This window comes from Ammospiza caudacuta, chromosome 18 (genome assembly GCF_027887145.1).
Source record: "Ammospiza caudacuta isolate bAmmCau1 chromosome 18, bAmmCau1.pri, whole genome shotgun sequence".
Classification (NCBI taxonomy): Eukaryota; Metazoa; Chordata; class Aves; order Passeriformes; family Passerellidae; genus Ammospiza; species Ammospiza caudacuta.
Genome location: NC_080610.1, coordinates 4,859,578 through 4,885,016, shown reverse-complemented (window position 1 = coordinate 4,885,016; position 25,439 = coordinate 4,859,578). Strand labels below are relative to the sequence as shown.

The following is a 25,439-nucleotide window of genomic DNA, read 5'->3' as shown; positions in this document are numbered from 1 at the left end:
TTGTGCAGACCCTTTATACAAAGCCATGAGCGTTGTGTATTTTACAAGTGAGTCAGCAGGTCTGGCATCTCTGGGCTGGCAGCTGAAGGTTGGTTGCTGCCCTGATGCAAGGATCCCAAGTGGAGACCAAAGGCATCCTGCAGAATGATGCTGTGCAGCAGTGATTGCATTCCCAGGAGGAACACAGACACTTCTCCCTTGTTCTCCAGCTGCCAGGGATGAGCAGAGCATCTTTTTGTGGTTGTGTTTTGGTAGGAGTTAGTAGAGAATTTTCTATGGAGCAAGAAAACAAATGCTCCAGTGCAATCCATATCCTTGTTTACACTACAGCAGCTTTTTCATTTCCTGGGCCCTGGGATTGCCAAATGCTTTTTTGTAATCCTTACTGTGATCTGGAGGAAACCAAAATTGATGAATAGCACGTGTTTATTCCAATATTTTGCAGAAGACCACAGGATTCAGGTATTTTGGAACTGATATTTCTCATAGGTCATTCCCAAGTAATGTCTTCTGCCTATCACTCTCTAAAATAAATAAAATCCTAGGCTATGCCCAATTTATTGTTAGAAAACACCAGGTGTATTCACCAAAGGTGCTTAGTTGAAGTTCACAACATGGTTTGAAGCAGGGGTAATTCCAATGGAAAGACTCAAAATTGAGTGACTTTGTCCCCTGTCCCTAGGGGGGACTTTATGTGTCCTTGAAGGCATAAAAGGTTCTTTGCTGCTCTTGACATGGTGGGGGTTTCATTAGTGTCCATCTGAGCATTACTCTTGCCCAGAACCACAATTTTCATGTCTTTTACAGGCAATCTTTTGTGGAGGGATAGAATGTAAGAAAATAAAGATAGTGCAGAGGGTAATCTCACACCTGAGGAGTTGCAGCTGTACTAATCACCAAAAATTAGGAACAAGCCTGCCCTTAACAGGCCCCAGCTGTGTCCAATAAGAAGAAGAGTGCTACAAAAGAGTGGCTTAGCTGGGGGAGGAGAGAGCTGGAGGTTGTTGGCTGTGCTGTGAGGAGCTGCACATGAGCAATCACTGAGCAGGTATGAAAGATTTACAATAAGATGACAACAATCTTTGTTGAGAGGTCCAGTCATTCTGAGGGTTTTGGTGTAATATTAACAAGGCTTGTGCATATCCTTGAATGTTTAGCATCCTGACAGCTGCTAACAGTAAAGCAGCATTTTTGGAACTTGAAAGCTATGGTGTAGTCAGCCCTTAAATTAATTGTGTCTTTATGGGGACAGAGATACTCTCAGTCTATGTCCTAATCTGCTCAAACATGTTCAAGTTTCACAGAAATGGTTGTGTTCATCTCTCAGAGTACAAAAACACCCACACCCTATTGAACCCACTGGAATAAATGTGCCAATGCTATGGGACACTAAAGTATGTACTGAGAGGCTGCTCTTCAACATGAGCAGTAGCACTGAACATGTGAAGGTTCTAGGGAAGCAGAAACCTTAAGAAGAGAGAAGAGGTCCATGGATAACACATATCAGAGGTCACAGATCCTCTGGTAAGTAACCATTTACTGTTACTACTTGGGTCTCACTATGGGTTTGGAAATAGATTTTCCACATTGCCTTTCCCTTGCCTGTAACTTCAGGCTGTGGTTTTCCTTCCTTGGTCCTCACACCTGTGATCTACATCTGTAAACTGGATGGACTGACTGACTGGCTTCCATCTAACTGACAGAGCCCAATCTATTTCCAAAGGAGCATGGAGGGGATTCCCTAACCAACTCTCAGGGCCTCTTCCAGCAGCTGCAATATAATAATCTAGAAAAAAATGATGTCAGTACAACTCACATTGAGGAAAAGAAAAAGCCTGGCTGTATTTTAAGTCACGTAAGAGAATGACTTAATGACAGTAGCAGTTAGAAGGGTGAAAACTGATGTTGTTATACATTGGAAAACATTTTCTGTCAGCATGGGAACAACTGGAAGTCTTTCAATAAACCAATTTAAGTTTAAGGACAGAGAGAAAACAGGAAAAATATTCCAGTGCTTTGTATACTTGGTTTTTTGGAATTCTATCCACACCACATATTGGAATTAATTTAACATAATTGATGAGGAAAAATTGGCCAAACCACTTCAACAACACAAGAAACCTATTTGATGGATCTTAGGTTCATTGAAGCAGCTCCTTGAAATCAGTGGCAGATTTTGAAGGATGTGAAGTTGATTATCCACATAATTGACAGAGGATGTTTAGATCTTGTTCTGAACAAGCCTGCAGTACTTGAAGTTCCATAGATGCAGATGGTTTAGTGTCTGAGCCTTAATGATTTCTGAGATTAATGAAGATGTTTTCTGAACACTGAGGTCAGGCCAGGTAAATTTTTAATTGATGTTAGATATTAAACCATCTGTTAGAAATAACAGTGTTTATTATGACTTTCTTATATGCCAATTGTGATTTAATATTGAATAACTATAAATGTAGTAATACACTTGTATATATATATACACTTCAAGTATACACATTTTTCTGAATCTTCAGTGTTACTTGTCTTATATTTTAGTCTAAATGATTTTAACTAATGATTATGAACCAGCTTGGTCTGTCCCAATTCAAACATCATAGCCAGATTAATTATTTTCATTGAGTTGGGTTTTTGTAAACCCCAGAGTGCACCAAGGCAAGGCACTGTGAGTACTTCAGCAGTTTATATATATATATTTTTATAGAGGAAATCATTAAGAAATCACTTATGTACTGTAATGTACTGAAATTAGTATGAGCTATTTTCACATAACTGGATAATGTGATCAATTCCACTTTAGGACTCAATCTAATAGTAGTTGAACTCTTCCATCTCTGAAGAATTAAGTGGTTTAACAACATGTCTAAGAGAAGAAACAGCTCAAAATATACTGTCCGTATGAATTTCAGTGATGTTTTGCCAGTTATAAATATTAAATATAATCATTATAAATATATAAATAATGCAATTATTATATTTATATAAAATATATTATTGTAATAAATTTTATATATATAAATTATATATGATTTATAAATTATAATAAACCTACATTATTAGAAATATAAGCCTAATATATTTGCAGTAATTGTATATAAAGTTTGTGGCATTTGGAGAACTGCATCCTTGTTTGAGCAATCTGAAGAATGCCCTTTATTCAGGGATATCTCCAGCAGAGGCTACTGAAAGAGCAGGGCTGGCAGAAAAGCATTGATTCCTTTCCCAAGCACCAAGGCACACATTGGAAGGAAGCAGAGTTGCAGGGGGTTGGCAGGAGCAGCATTTTCCTAGCAGGCTTTGTGGCTGTTGTTGTGCCCCTCCAGCACAAAAGCACATCTGACTCTTGCAGAGGGCACAGAAGGGGATGGATGACAGTGATTAACTGCTTTCCCTGCTCAGTAAAATGGATTGTGCTCTCTGTCTGCAAAGAGAAACTTGTGCTTGTCTGTGTTTTCTTTGTTTTGACTCAGAAAAAAGCCAAATCCTGGGTGGTTATTTGAGAAGTCCAGCCCAGTTATCCAGTGACACACCTGCCCAGGGTGTGGGGCTTAGGCACCACCCAGAGGGATGCAAGGTGTGGCACCATCTGCAGTGGCCTCCTGTCTCCATGGCAGCCAGAGCCACCCTGGAGCAGCCATCTCTGTTCCTGTCACTGCCTGCCAGGTCAGAGCAGGGAGCAGAAATGGCCCAGGTCTCTCCAGTGTTGTCTGTCTGTCTGAGGGGTGAGGGAGATTCCAGCATGTCCTTAAAGGGCAGACACCTCTCTGCTCCCTCGTGCCACCCCAAAAAGGGTGGCACCTTTTTAAGGACTGATATTTGCCTCTTCTGAAATAGGTCCTGCTAAGCTCTCTGGGCTCTAAGGTGGTGTGGAAGGATTGAGAAGGATTGGGAAGTTCAGACATTTTCTGTCATTGGTATCATCAGAGCCCAGCACTGCTCAGAGATGAGCACGCTTTGGTACCACTGCTGAGTCATTCTCTGGGTTTCCACAGCTGACACTTCCTCACTCTGAGATTGTCCCCTCTTAGCCTAGGCTTGTGGCCAGAATTAACTTATTTTTAGATTAGTGAAGCCCAGCTTTAGCTGAGCTTATTAGCCCATTGTTAGTTGTGTTTAAAACAATTGCTTTAAATTTTTACTAAACACATTATATGTGTATGTATGTTGTTAATTCTGCCATAAAGATTATGCTGAATCCTTGGATTAGGAACTGATGAAGAGCTACTAAAGTGCCAGATCTCTGGGTAAGGGATAATGAATTATTCATGCTGTTATCCTAATGCAATCACAATAATGTCTTGGTGCTAATTAGCAGATGGATGGGCTGACACAAAGTAAGGAATACCCAGAAGATATTTTATTCAACCTATATTCTGATTCCTCATGATAAATGTTTTCTGACCTCACAATTTATTTCTTACTCAATAGAAACAAGTCTTATTTTCCTCTCTGTTATTTCAACTTTTGGTTTTTGAAGTTAATTACTTTTTTAGGGCTAACTAGCCTGAGAGCTGAAGCTTTTAACAGCTTCTGCAAAGTTTTACTTTTATTCCTCACTATAATACTTTGTCCATGTTGGTGAGCTGCATGTTACCATTTCTTCTATTATGTGTGATCTTTATTGTCTTGTATCAATCAGAGCAGAATTTGTCTTATTCTTAATCCACCTAGAACTTTTATGTGCACTTGTGTTAAAGCATGGCACTTACTGTGGGAATGAATTAGCTATTTATGCATATTAACCTTTCTTACTTAAGGCAACACAGTTTATAACAGATTTATAGTCATTGCTCTAGATTTTCCTCTTTCTCCCTTTTAAGTAAATTCTCAACATCTTGTTTTACTTGATGTTGTCATATATCATTGTTCATCAGAGAGATTTATCAGAAGCCAAACAAAAGGACGTTATTTTGTGTTTTGCCACAGTTTCTTAAAAATTCCTAGTTTTTGAAATAAAACAGCAGCCTGAAGCATAGCTTAATGCAGATGTTTCAGTCTCACAGCTCAGCCTGAAAAAACCCCATCCCACAACCAATATAGCCCTCAACACCTATTTCCCACTTCTATTCTCCTCTAGCAGTTATTTTCCAAAATTCTGTGCTGACCCTGCTGAGCTTTCCTTCCCCTCCCCTGCAGAGATAATTCTGATAACTCCATGAGGGCGTAACTGGTTTGTGAGACCTGTTGGTTGTATGAGAATGCCCAGCTCAGCCTGATTTTTGTGTGAGATGTGCAGCTGGCTGCTCCATGAATATCTTTTAATTTAGAGAGGATGTGTATGAGGACAGTAGAATAACTTGGGGGAACCACTGCTGGCCTTCTTTGTGTCTGTCTCTGGTGTTTGTGTTTCTGCTCATCAGCAGTGTGAGATATTTATTCTCCCTTTCCTCTCCTCCTCCTCCCCTTTTCCTGTTTCTCTCCCTTGGCCACCACATCCTTCCTAGTGCTGCTTATCTCTGAGAATTTTTCTTCCCTCTCTCCGTTCCACTTGCTGTGATTAAGCACCTGGAACATTTCCAAGCTGATGACTGCAGGGTTTTGCAATGAAACCCCTTGGAGATTACTGAGTGGGCTGCTCGGAAGGAGCTGGACTTCAGGAGCCCTAATGCCTGCCTTTGTAGAGATTTGGGAAGTGCTTGGCATATGAAATGCATTGTTGCTATCTGAGTAACAGCAACAATCTGCATGAGGTCTTGAGGTACAAAAATATTTCCTTGTGACAAACTGGACAAAATCCTTTGTATAGGAATGTGCTCTTTTCCTGTGTGCTGAACTGTGCAGACAGCTGGGCTGGTGGGCACTGCTGCCAGGGACCTGGGACAGTCTGTGGGTTAGTCTGACACAAATAGCTCATCCACAGCCATGCTCAAATTAGGTTTCTAAGCTTCACATTATTATTAGGTTTCTGAGATTCAACATTATTTGGTTTCTAAGCTTCACATTATTTGAAGTTTGGGTCTGAATAGACCAGCTGAGGTTCTTCACTTCAACTGTAGAAAACAAGTCACTTTTAGATGTCACAGCTGCAACCCTGCATTGCTGAGCTGCACTGTTACAATCACAGTCCCTGCATCTGATTCCACATCAACTCCATCTGCAAAGAGTGATGGAGGGCAAGAATTGTGCTGAAGAAACTACACTAAAGTTTTGCTGTAGAGAGACTGTGTGAGGATGCCTTGCTGGATAGAAAAATCCTGTGATAGACCTGGAAGATTCTCAGGAGCATTGCCCTGAGCTTTTAGCCTGCAGGCTGTCCTCAGAAGGCAGAGCTTTTTGTTACTTTATCTTGCACTCAAGGCTGTATACATGGATAAAACACTGTGTATCAATAGTGCTGGCCTTTTATTGCCAAGAAGCTTTTTCCCAGGGGTTTTATGGCCATTTACCATAAAGCTGGCAGTAACATTGTCTGCTGGCTGAGACTGGCCAGAGCTAAAACAGGATTGAATGCAGAAAGGGTGTTTGTACTCAGTAAATTCAAATGTTTGGGAGTATAAGAGAACTGGAAGAAGACATAGAAAATTAAAAGAAGGGACACTCTTCCATCTTGGTGAGGGTCTGAGGGAGCTTTCAGTAAAAGGAAAACATGTTTTCATCTGTCAGCTGGCCAGGTTCTTTTTATTGTCTTCAACTACAAAGAGCAGAAGGAAGAGGGCAAAGGAATCTTTTCCTTGAGCCATGTGCCGGTGGCAGCAACACCTGGTTATTGGCAGTGCTGTGACAGAGCCCTGGGAGTCAGCCAGAGAATGGAAATAGATTAGAAAATGTACCTATGAATTCTAAATAGTGTGATTTCCCTCAGTGTCTCTGGAGATTTCTGACAGTTTCTTCTGGATTGTCAGTAAATCAGTGTTTGAACCATGCTTAAACTTCCTGTGACCATGCATGCTTTGCTTCGGAATCTCTGACCTAAATAACATATTAGAGATTAGAGAATTAAGATTTTAAAAAAAACAAATTGTAGTTCAAATTACAATTTCTCCTTTTTTGTCTTCTGTCTGTCCTTCAATCTGTCCATCAATTCTTTTTCCTTGCATTTATCCTTGATACAAAGTTGATATTTTTTCCTCAATTATCTTTTATCCAGCTTTTGCCTGAGCCCTCTTTTGTCCTTTCTGACCCATCTTCCCACTTAGAGAACTTTCTTCCTGGCCTCATGGAGCATTGCCATGGTGACCACATGACATCACTGCACTGGGAGTGGTTGCCTGGGAAACCATATGATGTCATTGCACTGGAGGCTGTTGCCATGGCTACTGAGTTGGCTGAGGTAACTGGGAAAAAGGGTTTGTCATGATGGGTGCCAGGAAATGTTCCCATAAACTGCAGTAGAGACTTTTATTTAGATTTTTAGACTCCAGGGAGGGCTGCCTGTGACTCAAAGACCCCATTGCTTGATGTCCTGGAACTTCTCTGGCTGGGCTGTTTCCATTGGTCTCTGGGATCTTCCCACCTGTGAACATCAAACCACAAGAAAATGGAGAAAAGCTCTGTTGTCCTGTGGTTCTGCATAAGATGGGATTGCAGTTTCTATTGCTCTTTGTTTTTTCCTCTTTGGTTCCGTTGGTTTCTCAGATAAATAGCCCAGCCCAGTATTTATCCAGACATCAGAGGTGCTGTCACAGTGAATGTCACAGCCTGAGCTTGCTGCATCTGCACCAGGCTCCCTGTGTGCCTGTCATTTGTTTTCCACTTGTTTCCTACCTTTCCCAATTTCATCTGTTTCATCCCTGCTGACATGTACCTGTCTTGTTTTAATAATTCCAGCAGTTCTCAGAAATGTCCATGTGAGAGGTGAAGCAGAGGTTAAATAAAAAGTAGGAGGCAGCTATCAGAGATGAGAAAGGTACTGAAGAACAAGTTTAGTGAGTGTGTGATTCATGTAAGGATGTGGGGATGTAAACAGTGGTTAGCACTGTTTGTGATGTGCAGATCTGTACCTCTGGCAGCATTTGTGTATGTGTATAAACACATGCAGTTGCTCTATGGATAAATAGATAACTTGTAATGAGACTAGCTTTTCCAAGCTTTCTGTAGTTTGAGAGAATTACATGTCTAGGTCATGCATGTGTGAGTGTGACTGCCTCCACATGTCCAAGTCTCTGCTCTCAGTGCCCCTGCAGATGCTCTGGAGCTCGCTAGAAACGAGTTACAAACTTCCCACTGAAGTTCCTGGAATGAGCCATTCTTTGGCCCCACTGTGTGCAGTCATCTTCAGGCTGAAAATCAAAATCCTTGCAGTTACTGTGGAGCTGCAAACAGGAATGCAGTCAGGCTCTGGAGAGTGCTGATGTCAGGTCAGGTAATTGAGGAGTTTAGGGGCACCTGAGCTATTGACTGACATCCAGGGCTGCTGAAATGTTGGGAGCAGGCTGGAATGGGGGTAGGAGCTCAGCTCTGGCAGAGCTAGGAGGAAAATCCAGAAGAGGAAATGTAACTTCATTGGGCAGGGAACAGAATTTCCACTTAGGTATGAGGAGAAGAAAGGGAATAGAGGGTGGGAGTTTTTGATGTTTATTTTAAATTCCCATCCTTATGCTTTAGAAGTACTGCTCGATTGACTGTTTATTTGTTCAGCATACTGAACAAAGCAATCTCAGTCTGTGTGCCAGAGCAGCTGTAAAAGAAAGTTGTGCCTCATACTTGAAATAATTTAATGTCATTTTGATCAGGTGGCAAGGAACAAAACAGCTCACAGAGGGGGAAAGCAGCAGCCAGTCAGTGCTCAGGGCTTCCCAACAATCAGGTGAGCCATGAAAAATCACTTGCTTGTGCTTCAGGTCTGTGTGTAAATCCTTAAATTCTAGTTTGAAAACAGTGTTTAGTTAATGGCCATGCAATGGTGGGGTTTGCAGATCAGGCTGTTCTGTTCATGGTGAGCTAAGGGACTTGCATCACTGTAAAATATGTCAGTAATCATGGCCTTTGCTGGGCTTTGATGCACTGGAGCAGCCTTGCAGGTACTGGCCTGGGATGCTGCTGGATCTGTAATTGAAGGATATTTGATCCTATTATTAATGGCCACTTGTGTTACTTTTTCTGTTAACTGAGCTTCAGAATGACCCCTGAACTTGGGTTTGTTTTATTTCAACACTCTACCTGTGTTGAATAATTTGAGGTTATTGTATTTAAGTACATTTTAAACATTTATGTTTGGATAACTTTTACTGGTAAAATATGAGAAAGCAAGCAAGAAACTAGACTGTGTTTGTTTAACTGGCAGGGAGTTGGAAAAGGTTGGTAGAGCTTATGGGGTTTTGGTAAAGTTTACCTGAAATCCACATTTTTATGATTCATACTCCAGCTTTTCCTGTCTCTGGACTTCCACCAATGTCAGGTTTCTGTAAATATTGAAATAATAATTGTATGCTGTGCTGTAGCAATACTGGAGATCTCAGGAGGTACAGAATTGTGGATTTGTTTTCCACGAGTGTGAAGCACTTGGGGTTTGTAGCTGGTGAAGTTCTGTGAGTGGCAGTGGAGGTGCTTTGTGATGCTGCAGCACACACAGTCCTGGCAGAGCTCAGCTTTTGCTGACTAATGCTTCCATCTGGTGGAGAAATTTGTTTGCACAGTATTCACTCTGTACTCACAGAAATAAAATCTTGCTCATGAAACCCCCAAGGATTTAATTATCATTAGTTACTAGAAGAAAACAAGTTCCTCTGAGATTTTAAGCAGCTAACACAAATCACCTGGGTGCTCTATAGCTTTACATCTAAAGGATGTAACTCTACCTACCTGGAACCAGTATTCTTATGTTTTATTCTAAAATATCATCACTTACACAGCAGTAATGGAAGTTAAAGTACAGATTCTACAAACATCTTCCTAGTGAGTGATTTTGTGACTTGTGACTGAAGCTGGTGCTTTCACTGAGAGGCTGCAGGACTTTCCCTTTGCACTTCATTGCCCAGCAGGATGGGGCAGGTACCCAATCCAGGATGGATTTCAGTGCTGAAAGTTCACTCAGGATTATTTACACTGCCACTGCACATCAGGGTCTGGGCTCCCAAAGGATATTTCAGAATTGTGGAATTAATTTGTTTTGCAATTAACTTCAGAACTTTGAATGACTGGAGACACTGTAGCCCAGCTAACAGAGTACTTCCCTGCCCACTTTTCTGTTTAATGAGTTATTTTCTCATTTTTTCCTGCAAATCCATTGATTTATTGAATGAACAGCATGAGATGGTAACTCTATCTTTGCATTATCATTTTATTCTTATCAGGTTGTGTAGGAAAAGTGTGCAGATAAAGAAACCCTACCCCAAACCATAAAATTTGTGGAGAAGAAATTTTTTTCTGTGTTACTTGTTGTTTATGACAGTGTTGTTAGGAGTAATGACAGCACAACACCTTTGGACTTGATACAGTGGCATTACAAATAAGTAAAACATTATATTGGATAAAAGTTTAACTTTATAGATACAAAATTAGATAGAAAGTAAATTATAAAATTTATAACCTTGTATATAAGATTAGATTTACTAGTTCAGGATAATTTTAGAGGACGTAATAATGATGTAGATTCTTCTATATAATATAATCTTATATGAAGATTACATACTGAGTTATGTCTATTCATATTTATTTAAATATATTAATTCAATGGACAATAAAAAGGACAATAAAATAGAGCCCCTTGCCCCTGCCTCCCTGCAGTATCTGCAATTGTGTGTCCTTTGGGATCATCCAGAGGATGATCACTTGATGTTTCACTGGATAAAAATTATTGTACACGTGGCTGTTGAAGGCCATCTCAAACTTCCAACCCAGGGAACACAGCAGCTCCATCTCCTGCACATCTCTGGGCTCCACAGGGCTGTTGTCACTGGGATGTTGAATTGGCTGTGCAAGGATCACCAAGGGCCCTTGGCTTTAAGGCAAGGACTTGGAATCAGGGTCAAACACCAAAAAAAGGGATGGATTTTAGCGACTTAATGTTTTTAAAATTATGAGAGTGGTAGGAAATACAGACTTTAGATTTTTGTTGTTCTTCTATCGCTAAGGAGAAATCATTCAAGATTTCTTTCACTGATGACACTTATATATTTTGTAAGTAAATTGATCCCATATGTGAGGGTTTGTGCATTTTAGAAAATAAACATCTCTACTTCTGGGCAGCAAATGTTCTGCTCTGGGTGTTGAGAATATGGGAAACAAATTTGTCAGTCGTAGGAACATTACAGTCTAGGTCCCAAATCCATCATTTGTGTGGACAAATAGCTGCTGTTTACCTTAGCAGCCATCAGAAGCTGTCTTTGAGTAGGATTAATTGAACTGTTGTGCAGTTTAAAAAATCAGGTGGAACCCAGAGGCAAAAGCTTTGGCAGTTACTGATTTCCTTTTGTTGTTACTTCACTTGCAGGAGCAACAATATCTGAAGCTGCCTTTGGTAGTAATTTAATGAAGAGGATTTTCTTGGATTAAAAAAAGATCCAAACCAACCACAGGCTGTCCATCCATCATGTTTTATATGCAAATAAAGGCAGAAGAGGTGCTTTTCTCTGAGTGCCCATGCAGGAGCTCATTCCATTGCTGATGGCTGTGCTTTGGTGCTCAGAGTGTTGTGGCTGTCAGGATCTTTATGGCTCACATACCTCAGCAGGCTGGAACTCACACCTGCAAGGCTCTGCACAGGGAGCTTGAATTTCTTTTTACTACCTGTGAACAGAGATGAAGCTGCTTACTCTCCTTGTTAATGGATGCATTTGCTCTTGGGGCTTCAAACTGTTTTCTTGAAGTTATTAATTATTTAGTATTTAGGCAATTGTCAAGTCTTAATTTTCATTAAAAATCTACTTAAAGTGGCCTTAATTGCCTCTTGCATGATGTCATAGCTTTGGACAGTGCCAGATCCCAGGGAAATGATGTTTCTTATGTGCTTCATGTAGGACTGTAAACACAGAGGTGTTGGGATGTTGTGTTGATGGGCATGATTCAAATCCTAAATTGCCATAAATTTCAGAACCAGTTCCAGCAGGTCAAGAACATGAATTCAAATTTGTCACACCCTGGTTGTCAGTGACCAGATTCACAAGAACTGATGACAAATTTTTCACTGAATAAAGTCATAGGCAGAAAATGCTTTCCCCTGAAAAATGTGCTTATATATCATTAAGCACAGTAATGCTCCTTAACTTTGGAGATATTGTTTTAAAGGAAGAAAAATGTCTGTGTGTGTACAGGAGGAGGGGAGGGTGAGTATTGATTTGAGCAGTTGAGTCATGGCAATCAATTTACTTTTCAGTTCCTGGAGAATGGCATTGCAGCTGTGACTGCCTCATTCTTTGTGTCATCATGGGGCAGAGAGCAACTCTGCTCTGAGGCAGGAAGCTGCTGTGCCTTGGGTGCTTTGTTCAGCTGGGAATAATGATTTGTTTGCAGTGATTGAATGATGTCAGCAACATTCCCAGGTGAAACTGTGGCTGATGTACCCATTTGCAAGCTTTCTAGGTGTCCTCTCTACCCCTTTGTGATTATAGAACATCCTGAGCTGGAATAGACCCACAAGTGTTGTCATCTTATTGCAGGGGTTCCACACTGTTGTCTCCTTATCACAAAAGTTTCACACTTTCTTGGTGTTTCTCATGGACAGCTCCTCAGAGCACTGACTCTTCTTCACAAAGCACCAACTGACTCCAGTTCCCTTCTCACCCAGCCACCCCACTCTGTTATAGCATCTTCTTCTCATTGCTTACAGCTGTGGCCTGGTGAAGTCAGGCTTGTTCCCAGTCTTTGATAATTGGCCCAGCTGCAACCCCTTAGGGGTAAGATCACTTTCTACACTATTCTATCCCCCTACACACAAGGATCATTGATTCAAAGTGCTGACCCTGCACAAGACACCCCAAGAATCCCACCCTGTGCCTGAGTGTGTTCTCCAGATTCTTCTGGAGCTCTGGCAGGGTTGGCACAGGCTGGGGATGCTCTGTTGGGTGGTGGCAGGGCTGGTTTTCAGTCTCATTCTTGGGGAGCAGCACACTGAGGCAGTTTTGCTGTAACATTCTGAACATTCAGTGGTGCTGAGCTTGGTGCAGGGGCAGCTGGGGACCCTGATTCCACTGATCAGCCCAATGGCAGAGAAACAAGACAGGGCTCTGTGCCTGCACAGCCTTGCCTGATGGAACAGTTCTGCTGCCTTCTTTCCTTCCCTGTGCCACCTGTACAGGTTCAGTGAACACTTTCTCTATTCATACCAATTCTGTTCAGTCTGATTTGCAAATTGTCTCTCATACCAATTGTTCCATTGTCAGTTTTGGTGTTCCTTCCACCTTGTTTTTTCCTGCCTATCTATTAGATCTTGTTTCCATGTGTTTAATAATCCTTTTGTTGTGTTTCTTGGTTCAGATGCAACAGTAGAACACTCTTTTTCCATGTTTGGAATGGTTTCTTTCTAAGTTTCTGATTGCTTTAATAAATAAACCAATCAGATGAGTGCTGATTGTAACTTTCCTCTTATTTTAGGTCCTGATGGCAATGGATGTCAGCCTTCCTTAACTGGGAGCACTGCATGGATTAGTGGTTAGTAAATGTTTTAAGGTGCTTATGGATCACGAGTGTACTCTTCACTACTCGGTTTACTATGTGAATGACAATCTAAGAATATAAATGAGTCAATTAGCTGGTGCCTTGTGTCAGAAGTTCAGTGTTCCACCCCCTTTACCTTTGCTGTTTTCACAGTTACAAGGTTGGAGCCAGCCAAGATTCATGTGGTGTTGAGTATTTTACTTTTTTCCACGGATGTGATACAAAAAAAAAAAAAAAAAAAAAAAATCTTCATCTTCTATCACTAAACCTTTCCAGACTTGTAGATGGAGCTTTTATGTTTGTTGTGAAACAAAATGTTAGCAGTGCTTCAGAGTGGCACTGTGATGATCCGTGCTGACTTCAGCCACAGGAGTTCTCTGTGCCTGTGCATATTCACCACAAGTCTGGTGTTTCACCAGTACAGTGTGTGGAGTTTAGGATTTCTTTTCTGTGGATCTGGGATTCCCTCTTGTGGATCACAAAGAATGTTGAAGTTCAGTAACAGATTGCAGCCCATTTCCTGTAACAAGTTGTTTTGTAGAAAAACAGGAAATAAAATAAGTAACTTGTTTTTCCTCCAAGGTTTCTTCAGGATAAACCACAGTGCAGGCTTACAAATTTAATTCCTGGGATATCATTCTGGGTTTGATTTTTTTTTTTTTTTTAAGTGTAGAATATTTAAGTGGATAACCAGGGAGTTAATGAAATTTACTGATGTAAAAAAGTGAAGATGGTTCTTTGCATGAATGAGGACTTAGATAATAAAAGCAGGAGCCTGCAGTTGGAGCACCTTTATAAAGGGAAGGCTCTGGCTCTTCTGCCAGTGTGGCCCTTGCTTTGTCAAAGGGTAGATCCACTCTTCTGAATTCATAATGTTTTAGAAACCTTATCAGCAGGGACCTCTGGCATGGTCCTGTACAAAGCTCATGTACAAACCTGATTAAAAAGCACATTATATGTTTGTTGCCAAGGAAACACAACCCATTAAGCCCTAGGAACATCATTCATAAAACCAGAATTTTAGCTATAAACATCTACTTTCCCCATTAGTGCCATGAAACCTCCATGAAAAACCCTTGCAGTCTCCAGCTAATGGATGTGACATAACTGGGAGTGAGGAGGAAAAGGAGGAATTGCAACTCACTGAGCTCTCAGTGAGGACAGGGCAGAACAAGGTTTGTTCTCATCTCTTGTGCTCATAAGGCATTGAGCACCTGTTTGTCCCACTCCTGTTCCTGCTCATTATCAGTCACATCAAAGACAAGTCTTTGCTAAGCAGGGAAAGATCAGGCCTGCATTTTCCAGCAGGTCTAGTGGAATATGAAAATAAAAACTAGGTGTGAGAAAAGAAAAAGTGAAGTATTTTGAATTGGTTTCAAATTTAATATCTTAGTAATTTTAATTTTTACTTCTCTGGATTTATTATGTGTGTTCTGTTCTAATTAGCTAACTCACAATGGGTTTAACATGATTTGTGCTTATAGATAGCATTTTAAAATTGTTTGTTTGTTTTAGTATTCTTCCTCTTCATCCTTCTCTTTTTAGGAATTAAATTAGATTCATTATTTTTTTCATCCTAATACTGCAAAATACTTAGGAATTTCTTGTGAAGAATCCACTGTGGCTACAGAGGTGTTCTGTGCCAAAATTGCACTGTACTTGTGTTCTAGGAAATATTTCTAGGAAAAAATGAGAAGTAAAGTGAATGTGGCTCAGTTTTTGCCTGCTCTAAGCTGTTGGTTGCCACTCTCACTCTCAGATGCTGTCCAGGAGCACAGTCAGGATCCCAAGGCTGGCCTGAGTTATTGCTTGCAGTCATGCATGTTCAGCTTTGGGATCAAGAAGCCAAAGTGAACTCAGGGTCATTACTGCACTTTATTCTCAGCCATCCCACCAATTTTGAGCTATCAGTTTTGGAGAGCAGAATTAACATTGGTGTCTGGAAAAAGTGCTGAATTTACTGGAGTGTGGTAAGGCTCATGAGTCACTGGGCTATGTAGCCTCAGTCTGCAAATCATCCATCAACAATTGAGTGTAATAAATCAGTTACAGTCAGCTGATGAAGCCCATTGCCAGCTTTTCCCAGAAGTTATTTGGGCACCTCTCCTGCAGCTCTGGAGAGATCTGTGTATGAACTGCACAAATGGTGATTAGGAGCTCCCAGACTTTGCCCCCACAGCCCTGGTGTGGTTTCATTTGGCTCACATGCAGTTTCTGCTCAGTTTAGCCACAATGAAGTGGGGCTCTGAGGTGCACTCTGCTTTCTCCAGGGTTTGATGGGCCTTTGCCTGATAACACACTCAAGGATTTGGCAGTGAGTGATTAGTAAAAAATGAGTATATGGCACTATTGACTTTTTCAGCTCTGTAACTGTAAGAACTACAATTTGTCAAATCTCTGACTTGTGAGCCTGTGATAGCAGACCTGAGTGCAGGGTTGAGCTTGTTGAACAGCCTTGTGCAGCAGGGTAGAGTTAAAGACAGGGAAACGTGTCAGGGATCTCCAGATAACATAAGTTAGTTTGAAGTGTGCCTCCAGAGAACATGAAGGGCAAGGCTACCTTCAAAGCTTGATCAATTGCTCAAGGCTTTGTCTGATCAGATTTTGAAAAACCACCAGGAACAGAGATTTCTGTCTTTCTAGACAACCTATTTCAGGACTTCAGCCCTTACACTGATTTTTTTCTCTTCTATATGTCTTCTGTATCCACTGGTGATTTCTCCTGCCCCAATCTGATCATTGCTTTTTGCCCTTGTACTGTTATCTCTAAGAAGTGTCTTTATCTTACATGTAATTACCCTTTAAATGTTTGATTACAGCAGTTGGATTCCTTTCCCAAACCTTCTCTTGAGGCTAAACACACTCAGACCCTCAGCCTCTCCTCACATGCTGCAGGCACTTCCCTACTCAGTGATTTTCCCTGAGCTCCCTGCATGTTCTCAGTGTCACCTGGGTGACAAAAAGCCCAGGGTGGGACACAGTGTCCCAGGGGCTGCCTCACCAGTCCCTCGTGCCCCAGCTGCTCCCCGTGCAGTGCAGACTCTGCCATTGCAGTGCAGTGCTTGCTGTTAGCACAGTGTACAAAGGATGTCCTCAAATGATCTGTGTCCTGATATCTGTGTGTTTTCCTCTGCAAAGCAGGAAATCAGGACAATTGTGTAACACAGAAGTTTGTGGAGAAGTTTCTTCTTTGATATTTGCTTTTTTTCAAGTTCAATGTCAGGAAAGACACAGAGCTCCTGCAAGGACACTTGAGCCTCATGAGTGCCTGGATGCTGCCCCATTTCTGATCTCCCATCCAAACCCAAAATGCCAGACAGAGGCAAAAAAGCATCCCGAGACTGGCAGAGACAACATTTGTGTCACTGGTGGGGATTCCAGTGCTTATTTGGCAAACAGCAACCAGCATGGAGCAGGGACTAAGCAGTGAGAAGGGAAGCCTAGAAACCTGGGCCTGCACTGCTTTCTGCATTATTTTCAAGCAGTTTGGGACTTCAGATCTGCCCCCACAATGTGGGAGGTGACCCCAGCCATGTGGGAATTTCTTGGCCTGTTGTTATGGATGCACAAATATTGGTAGCAAGCTTCCTTTGTGCAGCTCTAGGGAGTTACCTTTGCTGCTCTGACAGTGAGGGTGTCCCCTCCTGTCCCCAAAATGTTGAAGGATTTTGTCTTGATGGTTGTTATGTAACAGTGATTTGCTCATGAAGGTCACCTGGGCTCTGACATGGGTCATGGTGGATTCACTGAAGCACCTGATCATGGTGAAAAGTCTTACATGGTAAAATGAGTCTCCTTTCTCTTACTGACAGTGGTTCTGACTCTTAAGGAATCATTAACAAGTAGTAAAATAATAGCCACTCTAAATCACTTTAGTGTCCTGTGATTGTACAACAATGATAATTATTCTCTACTCCTTGTGATCTCCTTGGAGAAAGTACAATTTAAATACTATTTCAGTCAAGTGAGGTGATTTATAATGTATGAATGTGGAAAAGTAGCTTTTTATGTGTTTCCTAATTTGGATACTCAGCTTTTTTATAGAAACTCCTGTTACTGATAGATAAGAAATCTCTCAGAATTTTTGAAAGTGGCAATATAGTGTAAAAATGTGTAAAATTGTGTTTCAGGATGTGAAAAAAATTCCTAAAAGTTACAAATATACAGTTTTTCAGCAAACACGTGCTATTCCTCTGACAACTGAAAGGGCCTCACTGGTATTGTCATAAAATAATTTTTTTTAAAAATTAATTTGTGGTAAATTAATGTGTGGTTGCTTTCTCTCTAAAGTATTGAAATAAAATTTTATCTACAAGCACAAATGGAAGCTCAAACTCTTAACTGTCCCTCTGGGCTACACCCAGGGTGTTCTGGAATGTGCATCTCCCATTCTATCTGTGATCTTTGCATGATGTTCCCTAAACATTTACTCTTCTTTTGCATGAGCTTAAGGGAGGACCACTGACATTTGAGGAGTTAGAAGAGATTTTTGCTCCTCTGGGACAGATCTCCCAGAGCAGATTGTGAGCTTGAACTCCAGTGGGATGTATTCCCTCTGCATGGTCTGTCTGGGGGGTGTTGGAAGCTGCATTCCTGCCTGGGGTGACTTCAGTCCTCCCCCTGATCTGCACAGCTCAGTCTTATAGTCCTCAGCACAGTTTTCAATGTCCTGATGATGTGAAACTTCTTAACTGATGCTGAAAAATGTGTTCCAAATTTTACACACCCTTCTTAAACACAGTGTTCCACACAGTGCAACTGCATCTGAATCACCTGGTTCCACACCTGCAGGGTTGTGAAAGTGCAGGCTTTTCAAAGCTGTCCCTCTGCAAGCAGACACACAGAACCTGTCATCAGAGCTGATCTTCCTGGCAGTGCCACCCTGCTCACACTCCCAGCCTGTGCTGTGGGCCAGGCTGCCAAAGCTTTACCCCATGATCCCTGTTCCTGATAGATCCACAGGTGCATTTAATGTGCTGTGTGTGGGGGAAAGCACAGGAATTATTGCTGTAGGGACAAGAAACAGAACAGGTGTAGCTGCTGAACGAGCTGGATGGAGTTCTGACCTGCTCTGTGACCTGTTCTGTGGATCCATCACAGATCCTGAGCTCCCTGGCAGCTAGCCAGGCTGTCAGAGCTGTCCAAGCCCACAGGAGCTTTTCCTTTCAGCAGCATTATTTGAAAAATAGATGAAGTTGTTATGTTCTGCTGCTGGAACTGTTCTTTATTAGGCTCTTATTGATTTCCCACTCCTAATTGCTAATAGTATCATTCTCTTTAAAGAAGTGAACTGCAGAGTGGAGTCCCCATAAAATCGAGATGACTTTTATGAGGGTTTTTTTGGAGGGGGTGGGGAGCAAGGGGGAAAAAGAAAAGCATTCCAGGGATTTCTCTCTGTTCCTTTAGTATTGGTATAATTATCCTGTATATGGATGTGTCATTGTTTCCATTTAACACTGTTGAGCTGAATAAATTGGTGTATGATTGTAAGTGTTGTTCTAGGCTGCAGCTATAGATTGTGCCATGGATTGGATGGATGGAAAATATTGCTGTAATGACTGCTTTGGGTACAAATTATCATTTTTATCAAATCTTGGAGCAAGCTCCTGGCACCACTGAAGAGAAAGAAAAAAGGATACAATGCTGAATTTTTAGTTGCTTTATGGTAATGCTGGGATGGCAGGAATGCACAGAACTGCTCCAGGAGGTTTTCTCCCTGAAAAACATTTCTTCTGGTGGAGAACATCCATAACTGGGTCCTGTGGTGGTGTTCACAGGGGTCCCAGGATGAGGGAAGAGATGAGAATCTTGACTCTGTGTTTCAGAAGGCTGATTTATTATTTTATGATATATATTATATTAAAAGAAAATTATATACTAAAACTATACTAAAAGAATATATATAAAATAAAATATAAAATTATAAAATATATAAAACTATACATAAAACTATACTAAAAGAATAGAAGAAAGGATTTCATCAGAAGGCTTGAAAGGAATAGAAAGGAATGATGATAAAATCTTGTGACTGACCATAGAGTCCCAGCCAGCTCACTGTGATTGGCCATTAATTAAAAACAACCACATGAGACCAATCACAGATGCACCTGTTGCATTCCACAGCAGCAGATAATCAATGTTTATATTTAATTTCTGAGGCCTCTCATCTTCTCAGGAGAAAAAATCCTGGCCAAAAGATTTTTCATAACTGTGTCTGTGACAGGGTCCCCCTGTCTCCCCCCGTGTTCCCTGGGCTCGCTGGGGGTTTGGGGAATTCCTGCTCATCCAGTCAGTCGGGCTTTCTGCCCTCTGCAGCCCGCAGATAACAGGGCAGATATGGCTTTTGAAGCCAGGGTATCCCTAAATATTCTCCTCCTTGTGCCTGAGCGCTGCATTCTTAGGCATTATCAGCCCTGTGCTCCTGGAACAAAGGGGCAGGTGGCTCTCTCTGCCTTTGGGAATGCTGATGGTCCTCGCTGCTGCCCCTGCTTTGAGCCCCGCTGCGATTAGCAGGGTTTGGAACGTGAGGTTCAAAGCATCGGCCAAGCCCGCAGCAGGGCTGGGCTCAGCTGGTTCGCCTCAGCAGGAGCTGCAGATGTTTGGAAGAGTTTCCTCCTGTGAAGAGTTTATTATATTTAATGATCAGTTTGTCTGTCTCCTTACATCACAGCGTGAGGAAATAGATCTCCTGCACCCGTAAAGAACAAGAAGGAGTTTTCGATGTTCTGCTGCCGGTAAACACTCAGCTAAAAATGTAAGGGAGCGGCTTGTGCCTCAGTCAGAATCCCGGAAACAGCCCCACCCACCCACGGTCACCTCTCCTCGTTCCTGGTGTTCTGACACACCTGGAGAAATCCTCCCCTAAATGCACACATGGGCTGAAATAACATCCATCTAATGGAGAAAACTATTGGTATCTGAGCTCCATTTCTGAACTAGAAATCCTCTCAGAAGTGTTCTTTCTACAAAATGACCTTTAAAGTCTATCCAAAGACTGCATCACACTTATTTTGGGGGAGAAATGTACCTGGTAATTTATTGATGTTTTTTGTTTTCAGATGTCAGTATATTTTTCGCACTCTTCATTATTGCCATTTCTCTCCTTTCTTTTTCCAGCAATAATCTGTGTATAATCTGGGTTGTGGTGGGTTTTTTTTGTTGTTGTTGTTGTTGATCTGTTAGCTTTTCCTTCCTTCTAGTAGGGATTTGTTTACAGGCAAATTTTTCACTTTTATCCTGATCAGAGATTCCTTAAAGAATATTTTCCCAGGTTCTCTCCAACAATATTTTCTGTTCTTTCTCCTTTTCAGGAGGCTTCATATGTATTTTGTAGAATATTATTAAGATTTTGTCCCCATGTGATTTCTCAACCAAACACTTTACAAACACTTTTAACTGAGGAGCCCCTGGGACACTGTGCAGCAAACTGGACATTAATATAAGGCTATGACATTAGTAGATTATGATCTTTCCCCCCCCTTCACTTAGATTTCTTTAATCAAATTAAACTGTCAGACACAATAAATAATAATATATTTGTGGCTGTTTATTGCTGTAGGGCAATCAAAACATACCCACAAAGGCTGAGGCTGTCTGCTGTTCAAGAGTAATTACACTGGGTTTGAGCAAATCAAGCAGGGCAACCAAAGCTTTCATTTGGTCTCCTGGAAAAGTGGAGAATTATTTCAGTGGAAGGGGCATCAGCAGCTCAGCTCCTGTTCATTTCTCACTTTATTTTATGCATTGAGATGTTGTTTTCCTTACAGTGTTTCTGGAACATGAGTGTTAAAAATACTTGTGAGAGCTGGGATGATGATTATGCAGCTCATTTGCATAATTCCTTCTGTTATTTAGGTTTAGCAATAGTAGAAGTGGCAGGTCAGCATGTATCCATCCCTGAAAGATGTTTTTCTGGACACATTGTTTGAAGGGAAAGGGGAAATCCCAAAAAGGGTTAGCAAGACTCTAATATATACAAAACACAATGGATTAGATAATGAGGGTAACACATAATGTCCTGTGTTATTTAGTCTATTATTTATGAGATAATAATAATAATTATAATAATATTTCTGTTTTAATGAGAATGCTACTCAATTGAGAAGCTGCTTGTGGAGATTAATCTGCCCTGCTATCAGGTGCTAAATCTGGAGACAGCCTGCATTGGCTTTGGGGAGTAATTTTTAATCTGTTATTCAACTTTATTAGTCCCAGTGGAAATTTCAAACCCATCTCTTGCCATTACTTCTCCCCTATTAACCTCCTTAAATATAAGAATTAATAAAACACTAATAAACAAAAAATTAATTATTTGCTGTCTTAGCCTGTTTTGTAGGAATACTTACAGCCCTGAGATTGTTGTTTTCATAAGATTGGCAATGCAGGGCTGAGTGTACTTAGTGATCACACAGAGATAATTTAACCAGTTGCTGAAGAAGTGAGTGTATTTCCTTGCTTCATTTCTGCTGGTCCATCTGCATATAGACCTATTTTTATGTCCTCTGATATTTCTCCTCTGTAGAGATACTAATCAGAAAATTAGTCCTGAAAGTGTTCATTTTTGTTATCTCTTTTGTCTCTTGATAAATACACGGTTCTGTTCATGTTTCTCAACCTGATCCTCTCAGTGAATAAGAATAGAATGACCTTGCTTTCTTTCTGATAACCTTTTAGGAAAACACCTGTTTTCCTGCTGTTTTTTTTTCTATCTACGTCATACTCACTGGACTTCAGATCTTTTCCCCTTTTAGTAATTCCTCTTCAACTGATTGCACATTTCAGTTTCCCACATTTTTGTCATCCTTCTGTGACTAATTCTCCTAATGAAAACCTGGTTTTGTTCACTTAATGAAGATTGCAGAAAGAGAAGAAGGACTTTTGATATCAAAAAAAGTGTTAAACAATTCTCTAACTGCCACCCTCATATTAGGAAAGCTGTGCTGAGAGCCTTTGAATTTATATTCTGTCCACTGGCAAATATGAACTCTTCCAAGTTCACACTGCATGACTAGGAAACCATCAAAGGAGGGTAGAGAATTTACTAACATAGTACATGGCTTTCTGCAAATAAAATAATTACAATTTTTTGGTCTGTTTCTGTCCTTCATTACTTGCAGAAAGGATTCTGTATAAGTTAGCATTTCTGAAGAGCATCCCCAAAGAAATCTACTTGCTTTATCAAGAGATGTGGAGAAATGCCAGGGGAAAGATCAGAGGAGTTCCTCTGTGGGAGGTACTTTGCATGCTGATGCAACTTTCTGTTTGTTTGTAGTTTATTTGTTTTACCATTGCTTTATCATTTGTCATCCTCAGGAGGAAGACTTTAACACAAAAGTTTGTAAGAGACTTGGCTAAGTGCCAGTAATTCTCACATTTTCTGTGCTACAGTTCCATTTTCTGTGGCCAGCACAGCAATTGCAGCTTCTACCCAGTTCATGAGCTGCCCTGACAGCTGTGCCTGGTCAGTTGGGAATGCAGATCCATCACATTTATCCCATTTGCTCTCCATCAGCAGCCTGGGGTGGGAATTTGAACCAGTTCCCTGCTGGTCTGTAGCTAATTACCCTCTCCCCCATTCTCTGTTTTGTCTATCAGGTCTGAACAGAAATATTCATGATAAGCTTGATGTCACCAGGCTCTATCCAGAGGGGAGCATTCATTATAGACAGGGATCAGAGGCTCTGTGTTATCTTACTTAAACTATTTCATTTTCTCACTCCTGTTAACATCTCTCTTCTGTAAATTGCCCTGGCTCACAGGCAAAACTAGAGAAATACCCTCAGTATGTCAAATTATTTGTCAGTTTGTCTGGTGTTGGAACCCTAAACCTGCTTGAAGAGACCCTTCAGGATGATGAAAGACCCACAGAAGCACATTGCTCACTGAGAGTGAGGAAAAGAAATCATTGTTGTGTTCTGACATGGTGTCCCCTCATTACATCAGGAGATTCGCTCCTGCTTATCTTTGAAAGCTTTGACACAAAGAAAGATTTAGCCTATTCCAATCTGAAAACCTGCCTGACCTTTCAGTGCAAACCTTTTGTGTGCACTGAATTCAAGCAGTGAATCATTGGGTGCACCAACAATCTGCAATGCTTCCAGGTTTCTCTTTGGGCTGCAGATATGAGGATGTGGAGATGAGATATTCAGAGCCTTGACAAAGCTCCCTCCCCTTCTGACAGTCCTGTGGATGATGTTGGTTTCTGCTTAGTTTCTGTTTGTGCCCTATAGAAATAAAAAAACAATGAAGTTTGTTTCCACTGTACATAAAGATAGGAATTGTGTGATTACTATTTTTTAGATGTTGATTCTCCATTAGTGTTTCAAACCTTGGGATTTTGTTGGTGTGGCCACACCAGGAGCTGTGGACAGAGGCTGCAGTATTGCTCAGCCTCTGCAGAGGCTGGGGTGAGGACACAAGGCACATTAGAATAGATCAGTCCCTGACTAATGTTTTCTTTTGCTTGTCTCTGTAGAACACAGAAATGGAATTCATGAAAACCAAACTTTTTGTTAGGTGCAAGGACCCGGAGGAAAATGTGTCAATCTCTGTAAAGAAGTGCCATCTGCAGCCTATCTTAGACAAACTGTTTCCTGATAATTAAGGTTAGTAAATAAGTCTTTTATTTTCCACTGAAATACACAGCAGGGAAGGTCAGAACTAATGGGAATTTTGGATGCTCAGCAGCTTCCAGGGTTAATTTTTTCTCTGTTGGATTTAAAGCTAACATTTCACAGTCATGTAGGACAAACTGAAGAATGTGTTTGGGAGAGATGCCTAAACTATCAAAAAGGTAGCACTGTTTTATAAGAGTATAGCTGCTCAAACAAGGGACAGATTTTCAGATTTCACTCTTTCAAGCAATCCCATTGTATTATAGGTTCTTTGCTGCTTTTTATGATCCACAATTACCCCAGGGCAGTTTACCCAGGAGAAAATCGTTGCCAATGAGCAGAGTGCCAGCCCTCAATTTCATCTCTGAGGAAATAACACCTGCAAGATCAGTCAGGCCTGCTTGCTTCCCATGTCCTTGACTGCTTGTTCTGCTCAGTGTCACTTCAAGGTCACATTTTACACCCAAAAGGCTGTAAATGAATAATGATTCTTTAGTATCAAGCAGGGAATGGGACTCTCAGACATCCTCAGAGCCCACGAATGTGCCTGGCACCCAGATATATTGTTCTAAATTCCCTGGATTTCTCTGACTCCTTCTAGCTCAAACAGAGGATCATGGGCATCGTTTGGGGAAGCTTCCTTCCTCAGAGCTGTAAGGATATAACCTGTGTGTTCCACATCTTTGTGACCACTTGCTTTGCTTAGCTTAATTCTGAAGTCAGAGGAGCAAATAAAGGGAGAGCAGACCCAAGGTCTGATGAACTTTGAACTTACTCAAATGTGAAGCTGATTAGCTGGAATAGAGAGAGCCAACACCACAGTCTAAACAGGCTGAAATTCAGCCCAGTAAGCTCCTGGCTCCAGGTCTTGTGTTCACATGCATCTTTACCTGTATCCATGTGAGAGATGGAAGCAGATTGAAGTTTTCTCCTCCCCAGAAACACAGGAGTGTTTCTCCACTGACTAATGCTGCTGAGCTGAAAGATGACACAGAGGTTGTCCCAGATCCTGGACCCCTGGGTTTTCCCCAGGTGCCAGGTCACTCCTCACAGATAATTGCTTACCATCATCAGCTAAAATAACTTCATCTTCCAAGACTAGATTTACAGGTGCAACCACTTAAAAAAAAAAAAAAAAGTATTCACCCACAGTGAGGTAAATATGCAGGTTTATTGCAGCCAAGCCACTCCTTTCTGTGTCATTCCTTCTCAGACATCTGCTCGTGGATGTTAAAACCCCAAGCACCTTTGGCAGGGACACTGAACTGTGAAATCTGCAGCACCTGTGACAGAGGA

At 41.2% G+C, this 25,439-nt stretch overlaps 1 long non-coding RNA gene across 1 annotated transcript; it reads left to right on the top strand.

Annotated features, from left to right (window-relative positions):
- Positions 1-1,007: 1,007 nt before the first annotated feature.
- Positions 1,008-11,495, top strand: LOC131565893 (uncharacterized). Its single transcript, XR_009275494.1, has 3 exons — positions 1,008-1,048; positions 1,297-1,524; positions 11,369-11,495. It is a non-coding gene; the product is annotated as an uncharacterized LOC131565893 (long non-coding RNA).
- Positions 11,496-25,439: the final 13,944 nt, after the last annotated feature.